General features: G+C 45.4%; 1 protein-coding gene and 1 long non-coding RNA gene across 3 annotated transcripts in view; one reads left to right on the top strand and one right to left on the bottom strand.

Moving 5' to 3' along the window:
• Sdc (Syndecan) overlaps nucleotides 1–15,916 on the bottom strand; it is a 178,873-nt gene that overhangs the window by 7,218 nt on the left and 155,739 nt on the right. The window lies entirely within an intron of this gene.
• LOC144467646 (uncharacterized) lies at nucleotides 6,189–7,512 on the top strand. 2 transcript variants are annotated; one of them, XR_013493704.1, is made up of 3 exons: nucleotides 6,189–6,251; nucleotides 6,687–6,895; nucleotides 7,039–7,512. It is a non-coding gene; the product is annotated as an uncharacterized LOC144467646 (long non-coding RNA). The 2 variants fall into 2 exon arrangements; XR_013493705.1 differs by having other exon boundaries at nucleotides 6,191–6,255.

A 15,916-nucleotide genomic window follows, 5' to 3' on the forward strand; every position in this document is an offset into this window, starting at 1 on the left:
AAATTTAAACAAGTTCTTTCTTGTAATTCTTATAAGGCAACACTCGGTTTCAGCCCTTGTGCCAAACATTTTATGCATTATTTTCAAGAGAAACAGAAACGTCTCCATAGACCCTGCATCTTGTAATTAAAACAGACAATTTCTATTATGCATAAAAATCCATAAGCCTACTTATCGAATTAATTTTTTTGTCATTGTAACCTAATACTTTTTTTTAGCGATGATGTTCTAGAGATTCGATCCACCCGCAAAAACATGCAGTTCTATTTAAAGAAAGAGTGCATTCGCAATCGAACCATAGGATAACGTAGCTTGTTAGATAACGTAAAATTTTGTTCTATAACTTTCTTTCTAGATTCATCTGGAACAGAACCGCATTTCGGTTACTAGAGTCAGCCTGTATTACTTTCTGCAGACGCGCGGAGATTTTTGATTTCGTGCCGAAACTAGGGTAACCACTGGCGCGCGGGGCTCGCGATGGTCAGCCGAGAGCCGCAGAATGCAACTGCATCGTTTCCCCGTTGCATCGGCCGGGGGGCTAGATCGCGGTATTTTTGTCCCGGGATTCGATAATTCGTCGAGAGATCCCATTGAACGTGTATCTCTCGGAAACAGCGCGCGCCGGACAATCGCGCGAGGGGCAGAAGAGTGTGCACACACAGGATGCGTCGTTTATACACGCGCTGTACAATCAAATGGGGACCAGTTGTCCGCCGAACGACGCCGCTCGGTGTGCTCGATATACCCCGGCGCGGCGCGTTCCCCGGCCTCGAAATTTCACCGTTCAACCAGAGGAAACTAATCACGCCTCTACAAGCGCCGCCATATGGCACGTTCCTGTTTACAGAACGGCAGTTACGCCCGGCCTGGAAAGAGCGCTCTCGTCTCATTGCACATTGCCCACCGGTGGCCAACTATAATATGCACTCGATCGTATAATGGCCCGTAATCGCGGACGAGCACTGTACCAGCCTAAATTAAAGATCCCAAACGCGCGATCGTCGCGGCTCTTGTTTAGCCAACGACGACGCTGCGCCGTTTCAATTAGTTTGACTTTTTTTATGTCGTTTGTTTAATCGGTTAACTTTGAAGATAAGGAGAGAAGAGTTTTGGAAACTATCATGGATAGACTATTTGTTCGTGTGACCAACGAGATTTTAGCCACTGTACCATTGACTACGTTTATGCTAATTCTCAGCTATGTTCATCAACTTTGTTATCCATATTTTTTATTCTCTGTAGATTTATTAGATTATTTGTTGAACCTGGTGCAACAGTGATTTATCTAATCAACGATTTAACCCATAACACTAGAATGCGGTTTGCCTCACAATTCAGTTGAATAGAATTTCTTTGTTCTTAACCAGTTAGCTGTTTTCGGCGATATTCTCTATTAAATTAATACCAAACAGTATAGGTTCTTTATATGTCGCCATTTACTTTAATTTTTAATCCTTGATGACAGTAGAATCAAATTTCGTTTCGATTTGGAAAATATTAATTACGTTTCTGTCGCGTATGATCTTGCACGAATGAAATGAACGAATGATCAAATTATCATGCACGAATGAAATGATCAATGATCAAATGATTCTATACGAATGAAATGATCAATGATGAAATGATTCTATACGAATGAAATGATCATATATGAAATCTTCATCACGAGTCTGACCCGTTATAACGCAAACGGGTTAAATGCACTCGATCAAGAACATCCGCAGTCCGACGTTTCACTGTTGAGTTATAACGAAACTGGACGAAGACTTAATGAATCGAGCTGAAAGAAATGCTAAATTGATTTGAAGCGTGACCTTGATGCTAGGCGAGAGCCTCGAATATTTCGCAGCGGCGCCGCAAGTTCGTGACGCGGGCGTAAACACGAGTTGACCCAGAGATCCGCAAGCGAAATAAAACTGTTTAGGAAAGTGCTGCGTGTTTTTCCGCTGCGTCGGCTTTACGTCGGAGGTCACGGGACAGCGAATACAGAGCGAGAGATCCTGGTAGAGAAGTTTCGTCAACGGACGGTGTGTCGTAACACGAGGAAAATTGTACTTCGGAAACTAGGCTAGATACCGGGATGCATCGATATAGAATTTTCCTCGAATCTAATACAGCAGAGCCTGTGACGTCATAAATGTCAATTAGCTAAATGCGTTTCCCGGGAAAACAGTTTCATCGAAGGCAATCCACGGACCGCGAGATTTATTGGATAAATCAACGAAGATCTCGTCTAATATAGTAATTATGTGACTGCTTTATTGTTCGGACATCCACGTTCTGAACACTTCGGATAGGTTCTGCTGTATTCGAGCTGGTTCTTCGCAATTTTCAATCGAGACTTCTCGACGCGAAATGCCCGTTACTAACAAGGGACGATACTTAACCTGGAAATTTCAAAAATTCGGAAACTTTCAAAAAAGTCTTCAGGCAAAAGTTAGTTCTTTTAAATCAAATCGATCACGAGATATATAGAAAATATCGATTACAAATTGCATCTACTAATACGTATCTACATATACTTGACGCATTCCCAAAGTCTCAAAATTTTCTGAATTTGGAGATTGGAATTATTCCTTGTTAAATAATCCGCTAGATGCTCTAGTAGCTACCGTCCGATGAAGAATACTCTATCCCCCTTGAGCGTGCTAGGAGCCAACAGCTGAGCGTTGTTCTAGGAAGACCGTGTCCTAGCCACCTGGACTGTGTCCTGGCGGTTTGGAACGCACCTCTTTCCAGTAGACAGAGTACACAATGTGTAGAGTCACAAGGTTGCAGGTGCAACGACCGGGGATGCACCGGGCGCACAGGATCGTGCGTACGAATGCATCTCGACGAGAACGTGTCCGCAGCAGCTGATCGATAACACGAATTTCGTCCTCCCGGGCAGAGAAGGTCCGGGTCTCTCTCTCTCTCTCCCTCTCTCTCTCTCTCGGACTCTCTCTTTGGCGTGCTAGCGATAGAAACGACGCGACACCACGCACACCCTGGATCCGCGTTTTCCCGATTACTGATCGAGGTCCCTTGGACTCTCCTCGGAGGAGAGAGATCGCTCTCCTCCACTCTTCGACGGGTGTTTTTCGTCCGCGCGGAAGAAACGCAAGAATTGCGCGGGCGCGCGCGCGATGTTATCGACCACTTTCGAGTATTCCATCGCGCCCGCACACGTTCCGCTCTTCCTTGTTCACCGAAAGTGTCGCGTCGCCGTTCTCTCGTTTCCACGCGAACAATAGCTCGCTCCTTCCCTCTTTCTCTATTTCCCTCTCCGCGACACGAGCCTCTCTGCCTCCGCGAGAGGCAGGCAGGCAGGCAGGCAGGCCTACCCGCCCCTAAGGTCAAGGTTGTCCTCGAAATCCTCTTGCCCTCCGCGGCCGCCCCCGCGTTTTCGCCTCGACGGGTTATTCGATCGTGACACGCGAATGCCGAACGAGGGCCGGCCAATGGGCAATCGAACACAGGTGTGCGCGTTCGTCGGATGGTTCACGATGATACTCACGGAGCGCTCCTGGGGCCAATTCCGGGGAGCACACAGCGAAACCGACCCCGAGAATCCCGGAATTTCCGAGAGATAGCCGCCGAGATATGCTTTTCACCGAAGTAGCGACTGCACTGGCGTAGTACGGCCACGGAACTGTAGACGGCACTGCTCCAGCTCGCTCTATATAGCTACCGCACAGATAAAACGGGAGGATCTGGCCAGGACTGTACCATCCAGCATCCGGGATCCGTGATTTTTACGGGACCACGGGAAACGTATGTTTCCTCGCGAATAATCTGCACCAATTATTTATTTGCTTGCTCGTTTAGTCGCGTTTCAGTTCACGGATCTTCGAACACTTGGGCTCGAGGAGATTCGAATCCCAGAAGTCATTTCTTCCAATATATCTGATTTTTTGGAAAGCGATTTTGTTCTTCGACAGTTGATTAAATCGTTTTACAAATGAGAAACAGGATGTGTACAAGAATAGTGGTTTTGTACGTTTTAGTATGTGTAGTAGTTAAAGGCTGAACAGATTGATACATTTCTATTCTTTCCGATTTTTAATCTTCTCCTGCTTAAGTGTTTAACAGTTTATTAACTGCAGATATAGTATTGCGAGAGATTATTTTAAATTGCACTGTGGTGGATTTTATTTAGTGCCGCCATTAGAGTGCGAAGAGTTAGTCCTTCGAGGGTGATGACCAGATGTCGACTTCTTTCTAGACACTCGTCGTACAATGTTACAGATATTATCATATTCTGAGGAGCTTCGAACTTTTTCATATTCTTTACTATCTTGAAATTATGTTAAGCGAGCTATAATGCATGAGACGTATTGTACATAATAATTTGACACTGTGTAATTAATTTTGAAATATCCGTCTCACCGACGCCGTCCATTAGTTATTAAGGTAGTGGAAGCCAATCGGTGTGGCACCTCTTAGACATAATTAATTTGACATTTATCGAACAAGATATATCAAATATTTTTAGTCTTTTATCTTGTTCATTTTAGAATACAGAAACTTAATACGCTCAGCGGATTAATTTTGCCCGTAAACAAACCAAAGGCGGAGCAATTTAAAGTTTAAAGTCACCGTAATCGGCGACATTGTCCTAAACGACAAACGATTCGGTGAGCGATGCCAGTTTCCAATTCTACGGTCGTTAAAGACTTCGTAGCAATTAAACGAGTCTCCGAAGCTGCTTCTTTCCCGCGGGGGTCTTTAAACGCCCCATTCTCGTCCTTCCTTGGCTCGTCCCATTTTCGGCGAAGATGCCGCGTTACCCTAGTTCTCTCTGACCGTGTTACCCAGAAATCCGGCCGAATTATTAAATCACCGTAGAATCTTCCGTTTTCGAAACTAGCGAGAGCCAACGGAAGATAGAAAGTCGGATCGCCGAGGGCGGGGTTCATTTATTTAAGTACAGATCCCGAAGATGGACAGCTCGTTTCAATATTTATGGACCGCCTTCTCCGCTACTGGATCGCATCAATGTTTCAAGGTACCGAGCTTCTCAGCTATCGGTAATTAATTGATTCGGACCTCGATATCGCGAAACGATTAACGCGAAGCCGATCGAGGCATTATCATTACCATTATTTATTCGTGGGCTACCGGGCTTTCTTAAATCGTACAAGTGAAATGCGCACAAATCACTGATTAAGTGCGTAATCTATAGATTTTATTACTGTCTCTTGAATCGAAATTAAATCTGTCCCTCTGTTATCAGTATTTCAACATTAAACTGCATATCGATATAAATGATCTAAGCATGCAAAATATATAAATTGAAAATTAAGGGTTAATCAACGGAGCTGTGAAAGAAATCGTAAGGCACGGGGTTAATAAGATTTCGTTCTGCATTTTCTTGGAAACATATGCGCATCAAAGAAACGCAGACAGAGGGAAAGAGAGAGAGAGAGATAGGGAGAGTTACGTACGATGCATCCGATATTTTTTCACTGAGAACGGCGAGGACGTCGTACGTGTTGCTTCGCAGATTTTCGAGACTCGATACCGTGGGAGATGGTTTCCGGGACGCGATAAGTCGACTGATCAGACTATCCGTTCAGTATACACCCTCGCTGGATGCGGGGGATATTGAAAATCCAGTCTGTGCATGTGACGCGTTCCCACCGCGAGAGACCCCCGTCTATTTGAATAGGATCGGAATCTTTCATATTGGATCCGAATCCAAGAATCTTAACTCTACTCCCGTTCGCAATCGCGTCCGCGGTCTCGCGTCATCCCGCGCGTTCGTTTACTGTGAAAGGAACACGTCCGCCGCCTCAGACACACTCATCGCCGGTGCTGATAACGCACGCCTCGCGGAGACGTATCGTCGCGCACATTCGGGATACCGGTTACCTTTGCGCCGCGAGAAATATCCACGCTGTTTTTTACGTTTCCATATCATTTATTTTATTCGATTTTATTATACCGTTCTTAGCGATCTTAAACTTAGTTATTATTATTTTTAAATAGACCTAAATAGAGTCAAGTTTACCATATAGTAGAAGTACGAAGTTGTTTGAAAAGTTCATTTCAAATCTTTCATACGAATTCCATGAAACGAATCGTATGAAATGTGGAGCGATCTTTCCCTTTTCCTATTTTTTTCTATTACTTTCATGGCTTTATATTCTATTTATAATATATGAATCTTGTTCTGATCACGTTAATTGTATCTGTGTTACATTTAGATGGCAAACAGTGTGTCGATCATGGTAGATCAACTTGGTCATAAATATCACAAATTGGAGAATGTGAGTATGTATTTATGTATAGTACTGTTGCATGTTCGTTCTCACTTCACGTCGCTTCACGTTCATTTAAATTACATGCACTATTTATTTGCCATGATGCACGCAAGCTTCTAATCCGTCGATCAGTTATCACCGTCGTTGATCGACTCCTTTGTTCGTACAGTTTATCGGCAACTCCAATTTCATCAACAGCCTTTTAGAAATTATTAGTTCGACTCTTTTGTGTTTTAAAAATCTCGTTATGATACAGTTCGTTCGATATAGCACGATACAAGTGAATTTCAAAGCCTAGTTAAGAATTAGTGTCGCCGATAAGTGTCCGACGCGGCGCACAATGTGTTAATTAAGGATAGTTTCGCAGCTGGAAAATACCACGGATAAATAAATAATATGTAGATGAAATATCGTAGATGAAAAAAGCTATTTCTGTTTCAGTGTCGAAATGGCTTCGAGGGCAAAGAGTTAATTGGGGATAGTTTTGCGTTGCGGCGGAGGTAACAGCTCGCAGATCGAACAGCGAACACGTATTAGACTGGGCAAGAGAAGGGAGACCTGGTCGCAATGACACCTACGAAATACCCGGATCGAGTAAACAAACAATAAACGAGGGGCGCGCGACCGCTGAGCGGGCAAATCGACCTCAGGTATCACCGCAGTCCTCAAAGTAAACGCCGTGTGAAACGTTCTACTTTTCTCGCTGCACTTTCGTTGTACGCGTTCGCCTGTCTGTGTGTGTGTGTGTGTGTGTGTGTTGGCCGAACTGGAGCATTTTTCTTCCTATTTTTAGTGCGGTGTGTGAGCGCGGGTGGGTGCCCGGACCGTTCGAAAGTCGATAACCGCGAGAGAGATCTCTCCGACACGAGAGAGGGAATAATTAAACCGGTCGAGTACCGATCAAGCAAAGCGAGTTTTGCGACGAGGCTCTCGTGTGCACACGCGAGAAACAAGTGTCCGGGCCCTGTGCTCCGCGAGCCGAACTTCCTGGACGAAATTTCAACCGATTAGATTTCGCCACCGCTTCACCTCCCCGCCGTCGTGTCCACGGAGCGGTCATGTTGTGTCCCCAACACCCGCAGAAATGGTTCATTAACCTTGTAACAGAGCAAAACCAGACGGGGACCGTTCAGATGTTCAGGCGAACGTGACCGTTCGCATGCGAACGACAAAAGGATGGCAGATGAGACGGGTTCGCTTCTGCATTTCGTTTCACGGACCATGGATCGCCGACTGAGTCCGGTTAACCGTGTCCTGCCCCCGGTAAGTCAACGTCATAATCGTTCTTCTTTTCGTTTCAACGAACTGTACCCAAATGGTTTTTCTAACGCCATAATTCCGGATAAGCTTCTTCAGTATTATCGAATCTTCTAGTTATCAGTGTTATTAATATTAGTTTCACCTGGTTCTTAAATTAATTATTTCAATAAATAGTGGTCGAAATAGTGATCGATTTGTCTCACTTTGTCATATAATGGTTTGCCTTTTTTCTGTTATGTATTTTTTATAATATAATTCACAAAAATTAGATCCACCGTCTAATTATAGTAAACAGCAGTGTAGGATTGTCGTCCTCGTCCCCGCAAGTGATTTCGTAGTAAACGAAATCTTCAGTTAGCGGTTAGGCGACATGGTAATAGAATTAAACCGTCAAAAATGTCTAGCGAACAAAGAAGCGAGAACCAGTCGATAAAAATGACAGGTTAATTCGTCGCGCTCGGTGAGCGGGTCGACACCCGACGTGATTGCTGAATTAACGTCCGTACGGAAGAATTGGAACGTCATACGTTGGATTCCGTTGGGGATTTTGCGCGCGCGTTCACGTTGTCGCTCGGCGCGAGAGCCGGGTTATACAATGATCGTCGGGGCCGTTTTTGGATTCGGTTTGCCGGTCGCGAGAGAGAGCTCGGTTTCCGCTCGCGTAAAACGGGACGCATAGATAATCGTTCGAGCAAGGTGTCAAATGCACAACACGACGTGTAGGGCACCGCTTGCGCACCGTGCGGCTCCCATTCGCTGTAACCCCGGATAAAGACGCCATCATCTCCATTCTGTGGAATTAGTCTGTTCAGCGTGAAATACAATTTCGCGTTGGTTAATTTCGCGCCGCTTTGTACCAAAGCCGCAGCATTTAACAGCGACGGGTGGAGGGAAGGAGAACGAGAGAGCGGGGAAGCGAGATAAAGAGAGATAGATAAAGAAAGGCAGAGTAAGAGAGAGAGAGAGAGAGAAGCGAACGAGGCGAGCTCGCAGCTCGCAACTTGGTAAAATGACTTTCGCCAGTACAAATACGTTCTGCTAATAACGGATTTATTATAATGGTGACAACGTACCCGGCGGGGGAGCGCGTTAATAACCGCAATGGCCGCTGACGACATTAAATGAAACACATTTGACGGTCGATATGCTGAATTGTTTCTAATTATCGAATATCACGATTGTGACACCCTCGTCTCCCCACCGATAATGACGAAAGAAAATCGTATTTCAAATGTTTTCGTCCCTGTCGCCACTGCGACGTGTTCTGCTCGCAGGTTTCATCGACGATGTAAATCAAATAAGCACTACCGACGATAAATGTTGGTATCAGTATTAATAGCATGCTAACGCTGTTATATTCTTTTTTAGCCGAATGACTTACTTTACTCCGTTCGTATTGAAGTACATATTCCTTATTTTCTAATTCATCTCATTTTTTTAAATTTTACCTTGTCGCGTCAAAGTTGTATACGATTCTCAAGTAAATTTTTATACATATTGTCATATTTTTATTTACTTCTAATTTCTCTTGGCGGCCTCTATAGACATAACGTAACATTTCGAGTGCACAGTTACTTTTTTCGATTTCTCAAAATCTTACGGATTCGTTTCTTGCCTCGGGTATTCCACCCTCCCGTTCCCCGATTTTTCTGTCGCAGCTCGGGGGAATTCGTCGTTCCCTCGGGTTCCCTGTTCGGTTTGCTTTCACGGGTATCTCTCTCAGCGCGCCTTCCTTTTTCCTTTCTTTCTCGCCGTCACGTTACTTTTCGCAGTCCCGCGACGTCTCTTCCGGTTCTTCTTTCCCCCCGTCCCCCCTTCTCCCCGGGAATTTTGATCTATCTTGACATCCGACTCCGCCCGCCCTGCCGCCGGTTTCTCTCCGTTTCGCGGCGTCGCCCTGGTTTTTTGCGTCAGCTTCGTGTCCGCCGTTCGCGATCCCCCCCGGGGGTATCTCAATGTCGAAGAATCTCGAAAGAAATTTTCGTTCGCGGAAATGCTGTCAGCTTATTTATTTAACCTTGGATCGGTCGCGTCAGTTACGGTTAAATAAAGCGGCGCGCCGGGGGGAGGAGGGGGGGGGTCTCCCCGTGAGACCTGTACAAATAATACCGAGAACTGAATCACGCTCTGTTGTCACTCTCGCTTAGAAGCTAAGTGACTTGTCATTTCGCTAAGCAATAAAGAAACGTCAATTATAAAACGAATAGCTCTCTCTTCTTAATTCCGATCGACTATTTTTTCTGAGAGTATATGCTTTAAAAATATTTCTACCAAATAATTTGTAAATATTGTCTCATGGCTTCTTTGTAAAAAGTGTGACAAAAAAAATAGGTTCCGAATTAGAGTAGTCTCTGAACGAAAACTGTTCGGCGGAAAGTAAAAATATATTTCCAACGATTTTTGACGCAGCGACGAACGGCGCGCGCGTTCGGCATTTTGGTGGTCGAGAAAGAGCGTCGCAATTATCGCGAGCAATTCAATCGGGCGCGGAGGGCTCTACGGACGTTTCGAATTCATGAAGTTTTTGTTGAACACCAAATCGGACGTAACACGCGATATTTAGCTTTCGCGTGCCGCCGATTTGAAAACTTGCTGCCCTTTGAGAGGCGAGCGTTCGTTCAACCAACAAATTCAACGCTTTGCATGTTACTCGATCTTTGAAAAACGAGCCGAAGCGTGTCATTTTAATAAACAAGCGGCATGGTATAATTATGAAAAATATATCCTAGATTCCGACAGAGCTTTAAGCGGAGTTCTACATTATTTTTATTATTTTAGATAAATACTTATTTAAATATAAACCATCTATTTAAAAGAAATTTTTCGATGCAGCTCTCAAAATTAAAAATTAATAATTAAGAAATTAATTAACGTGTTACGGATTTAGTTTGGGCATCGAGTGGAAGGTTGAAATAATACAATTTCATTGTTCGAAAATTCCTAAAAACGTTGACTGGTTTGCAAAATATATTGCATAAAGATCCGCAGTCGTTTAATCATTTATAATTATCAATATCATGCTCCCTATAATTTTATTAATTTAAAGAATTCAGAATACATTTTGTAGACGTCAGTCGGAGTCTATATTCTCCAAGAAAAAGTAGAAGAAAATACATCGCTTTATCGAAGCTTCGCATTAGAATACGCCATTAATAAGTTGGACATGAAAGGGATAGCCGATCTCTAAGTTAGCGGTCGAGGTTCTCGATTCTTGCAACGATACCAAGGATCCGTACTTGCGAGAAGTTAGGTTGCCAACTGCGAGCAAGAACAAGAGCGTTGTCGGGAGTACAATCGACGAAGAGGGCCGCGGAGCTGCCGGAAGGCGGACTCCGTTGTTCCCGTGAAAGGGAAACCCGAGAAACCAAAAGGGACAAGACTCGAGCAGGAGAGGGAGACTGAGTCGGGGGAGAACGGGAAAGAGAGAGAGAAAAAAAGGGGTAAACGGTCGCCACGAAGGGAGAACGAAAGGGCGAAAGGGTGAAAGGGCGAAAGAAGCAAACAGACCGCTTGCGGAAGCGCGTCAGACTGGGATCGCAATCGCGTTCCATTTCGCTAACGAGCTGGCTGCCTCCTGGCCCGAGAGATGCGTCGACGTGCATAAAGCACACCGACCACGCGCAATTATCGCGACGATAATTATGCAGCGGTCACAACGCCGCGACTGGACGTGGTTCCGACCCCGGCCGCGTTTGTTAAACGCTAACGTGAAACGAATCCGAGACGTAATTGAAAGCTACTCCCGCGAATGTTCTTTTCTTACCGAGCGTTACTTCCCAGGTAACAAGATTACCAAGAAAACCCTCCTTTATTCTCCGCAGTCTGCGGTATCGAGCCTAATCCTCTACGCATTCGCTGCAAAGTTTTGCGGACACGAAAACATTTTCGATGGAATTTATTTGGTATAAACGTCGTGAAATGTCTTTGTCATTTTTCTACAAAAGTTTAACGCAGTGATAATAATAATAATAATATTAATAATAATAGGATAAAACTGAAAATTTAACGTATCACAGATTCCAGCATTTCCTTCGAACGTAATCACACAGAGGACGTCAGAAAAATCTGCCGCGTTTCCTAGGGGTTGTTCGTTCGCGATTTAAGCGAGCGGTAAACGAGTCAAAAACGTGATCTCGTTGTTACGTAATATCGTAGTAAAAAAGGGGGTAGATTTCTTGGGGGCGAGTCGTCACGGAGTCTTCCTTGAAAGTTCGCCCATTAGGATGCATCCCCTAAAGCCCCCTTAAAAATCGTACGTCGGGAAACCCGGTGGGCTTTTCCAGGCAACGCGACGGCCAGAAGGGACATTAGCCCGCTAAACATTACGGGGAATTACGCTAATGAATATCCAAGCCGAGCGTTAAGGGGAATTATGCTAATGAAGCCCGGGGCGAAAGTCTGTGCGTCTTGTTGCATTATCCGCGAAGTATTCGAGCTGCGCCGGTCTTGATTTCGGATGCAGTCCGGACGGCGAACGGTCCAATAAAAGTCCGTAGGACTCTCTCGAACCCCGTCGTGCTTTTTCTTTTTTATCCCCCAGTTTAGCCAGCAGTTTAGCCAGCAGTTTAGCCTCCGGTTTCGGCCTCCGGTTTAGTCTACGGACGCGGCGCGCGTCTCTCTCTCTCTCCCCGCTACGGACGGCTTTCAAACGGAACGATCCACTACGCGAAATCCGTCGTTCTTATGCGAGAACCTCTATAAACTCGGAAACTGATTAAATTCTTCCTTCGGATCGCGTCCGTTTCGACCCTCAGGATTTTTATTCGAGCCGCTCGGGGAACGTCGTTCGCCAAATAGAAACAGTTCAATTAATTTCGTCCTGACGACTGCGGTCTTTCCATCCATGGAATACGCAGATTACCCTCGAGTTTGTTATCATGGTAGAATGATTAGGTATAGCATTGATTCCTAAGCTTTCAATGTGTTCGTTTAAAAAATTATTCTAGCATTTCCAATTTAAATTCGCATTTCGCACTTCGAGGCCAAGATATCTAAATTTTCTTACAGGTGCTAAAGGGTTTAATTATCCGAGCCTATAACGAAAATTTAAATGATGCTGATTTTGTAAATCTCGGTAACTTATTCCGTTTTTAAAAGGCGTTCGAACACATCGGTGTCCCATTGTACGTGGTCTTTGCTGTGGATCAACCATCGACAAATGATGGTAATCGATCGATATTTCTAATTCACGGTACGACTGGAGCAAGAAGGGGCAGAAGCTTGTTACAAAGGCGTCGTTCATTCGGCGACATCGATCGTTACTCGAATCGTGTTAGATTTAATAACCTGACAGATCACAACGGCCGATCCGGACTCTTCGAGCCCGAGCACGGATTGAAATCGTGCACGTCAGGCATTAATAATTCATCGGTACTGCAACAAAAAAAACACACACACGCGCGCACGCGCAGAGAGACTATACTCTTTATTCTGGCTCGCCACTGAATATTTCGCCCGGCTGTTTTCGCGATAAACTCGGGTAAACAATAAACACACCGGTATGCCGACGAATACGGGGCCCATGAATAATTCGTAAAAATATTTGAGCGGGTGAACCTTGTTGATAAATATACATGAGCCGCCAGATCTTCGTCCTATTTCATCGGAAGCTGCGCGCCGCCAATCATTTAAATAATGCCCTAGATGCTCGCGGAAACAAATATTCCTTGTCAACGGTGTGCCGGAAAGAATATTACGCTCAACGTTGCACGCGTTCGAGCTTCGTCGTCAGACTGTTGCTCTGCACGCAGGTTTATGCGGATGAATCCGGATGGATTGTAACGAGAGCGAATATTATACGGAGGTGCGAATCGAATCGACTAAAAATTTCAAGGATTTTTATATCGTTTTTCTCTCTGTTTAACCAGTCAGTTGTTGCGACCAGGTATCGAATGTTTGAAAATAGAGTTAGATAAGTCGTTTAACACTAGATTGCCTAAGCAAGTCGTTTTGACTGCTTTTCAATTTCAATTAGAAAAATAATTATGTAAATAATGAACACAGCTTCTTATAATTTTGTGACTTTTTCTACAACATAAATGCGTTTATTAATCATTGTTGTTGCCCCCTCCCCCCTCCTTCATTTCCGGTGTGTTATATCTATATTGCCGAAAAGCAGTCATTTTCCCGTCTTCAAGTTCCCGTCTTTCTAGTGTTAGTTATCTCGTTTTAAATAAAAGCGTGCGACGAGCCGATAGAGCGGAGAAATTCGAAGGAATTTCTGTATCTCCGTATCCGGAAGCCCCGCCTCGGTCGGATCCGAAAAGAAAATGGCGTCGGACGGTTATCGCGGCCGACGTCTTGCGAGGGATTGAATTTTTATCAATAGATTCCCATTACGTTCCGCACGCGTCCTCTAAGAAACCGTGAAATTTATGATATTCACGGAGCATCTTCCCGTCGCGCGTCCCGAGGGGGTTGCGCACCCCCTCCCCTAAACGCTGAATCAGCCCGAGCATACGGCGGGCAAAGTCTTGCGATTTACCGCGAGAGAGATCCGGGTCGTAGGTGTAATTAAGTAGCAAAAAGACGAACGGCCTCGCAAAAAAAGGGGCCATGGGGTGGCATGGGGTTGAAAGGGGGAGAGGCGGTGAGGGCAGCGGAACGGAGGGCGAGTCCGCGGGCCTGACGACTCTTTTTCCTCGGCCGAGGGGTCGTCGATCCACGCCAGCGAGAGGCAAATGGATTCTTTTTTACGCGTGGCCGCGAGCTACGCGCGGTAATATTTGCCTAATTCGCCGCTTAGCATGCGTGGAACCGACTACCTTACCACCCTCCGACCCTCCGACCCTCCGACCCCCGAGGCGCTACACTCTTTCTTCGAGGGCCGGCTCTCCCGGCTCTCTCTCTCTCTCTCTCTCTCTCTTTGCCGACCCCTTTCGTCCTTTTTTCTCGCGAGGACACTCTTCACCCTTCTCCGAGACTAAGCCGCGCGCCGTAAGTCTCCCGCGTGGGAGCCGAAGGGGCGGAGGCGAATTAATTCTGTGATTTCTTTGCTGGCCCTCTAACCCCCTTTGACTTCGGGTTCAAGCGGAACGGTCCCCGCTCTTTTCTTTTTCACCCGTCGAGTAATATATTTCCGATGGCTGCGGCTTCGCGATGCAAGCATTTCTTTGGTCTTCGACCGTATCGTCGTTTATATTAGACAGACAGGGTTCTGGAGGCACTTACATCGCGCGACCAATTGCTGTGCCTTCGGTTTGCTTTTGGACATAATTAACTTCGTATTTAAGAATAAGACATATTAGTCTTATTCTTAAATACGAAGTTAATTGTAATTAAAAATATTCGAAACTATAAAATAAAAGACAGATCACATTTCTTAGTCTTTTATTTTGCTTAGTTTCGAATATTCTTTAATATGAAATAAAATAATAAAAAACATTTGATATGTATATTATTCGATAAATATAAAATGGATCCCGATTTCATCGCCTCAGCTATGGCAGTCTTATTCCATTTGTCGGCATTCTTACATTCGCTTCGCATGACAGCGAGAATCGTCGAAAATAAGAAACGAATTTTCGAGACGACCTTCCCGTAATTTCTTGCCATTTCGCGATCACGGCGACGTTCTATTATCGGTAATTTTGATCTGGCATTATCAGCGAGTTTCTATTAGCCCGGCCGGCCGTGAAAAAAAAGCGTTCCAGGAAAATACTATCATCCCCGAGAGCGATTATTTCCGGACTTAACGCGGCGGAGAGGGTTCCATCTTCCGCAAACGGAATCCTCTTTGTCCACCCCCGCCCCCCCCCCCAACCCCTGGTTATTATGTACTTTAATTAACGGAAAACATGGGATCCTCCGGGGCCGGTTCTTTCAATCCGTTTCTTCCTCCGGGGGGCGAGGAGGGGGGGGGGGCGGTGGACAGAAGAAAAGGAAACCGGTTGGTCGTTTATTTGCCCCCCGCCCGTATTGCTTTCAATTAAATTGTCCACGAATCTCATTAAACTCTGGCCGGGCGAACTTTTCTTCCTCGACTTCGTCTCTCCTCCTTTTCTTTTCTTTTTTTTTTACTTTCCTCCCTCGCTCCTCTTTTTCTTTCCACCGTTCGAGATATTCCGGCTTTCTTAGTCCTGTCCCGCTCCTCGCCCGAATCTCGCGGATTAAACGCGTGCACACGGAACGAGGGAAAAGAGGAAAGAAAGAAAGAAGAAGGGGAGACAGAGGGAGCGGTTCCCCTCCTGACGAATCTCGCGGCCACTCCAAAGACGGAATTGATTAGCCCCCCCCGTCGAGCGGCGAAAAGAACGGAATCTCAACGATGTTCCTTGTCCTTTCATCGGCGCACGAGGACTCTCTCGTTCCTCGGCGACGTTCTTTTTTAGTTTCTTCGCCGTGCGGCAATTTGTCCGGCACCTCGCCGCCCTTTTCGTATTCATTTATTCCCTTATTCCGTTATTCCCGGC

The sequence above is a fragment of the Augochlora pura genome, chromosome 3 (genome assembly GCF_028453695.1).
Source record: "Augochlora pura isolate Apur16 chromosome 3, APUR_v2.2.1, whole genome shotgun sequence".
Taxonomy (NCBI): Eukaryota; Metazoa; Arthropoda; class Insecta; order Hymenoptera; family Halictidae; genus Augochlora; species Augochlora pura.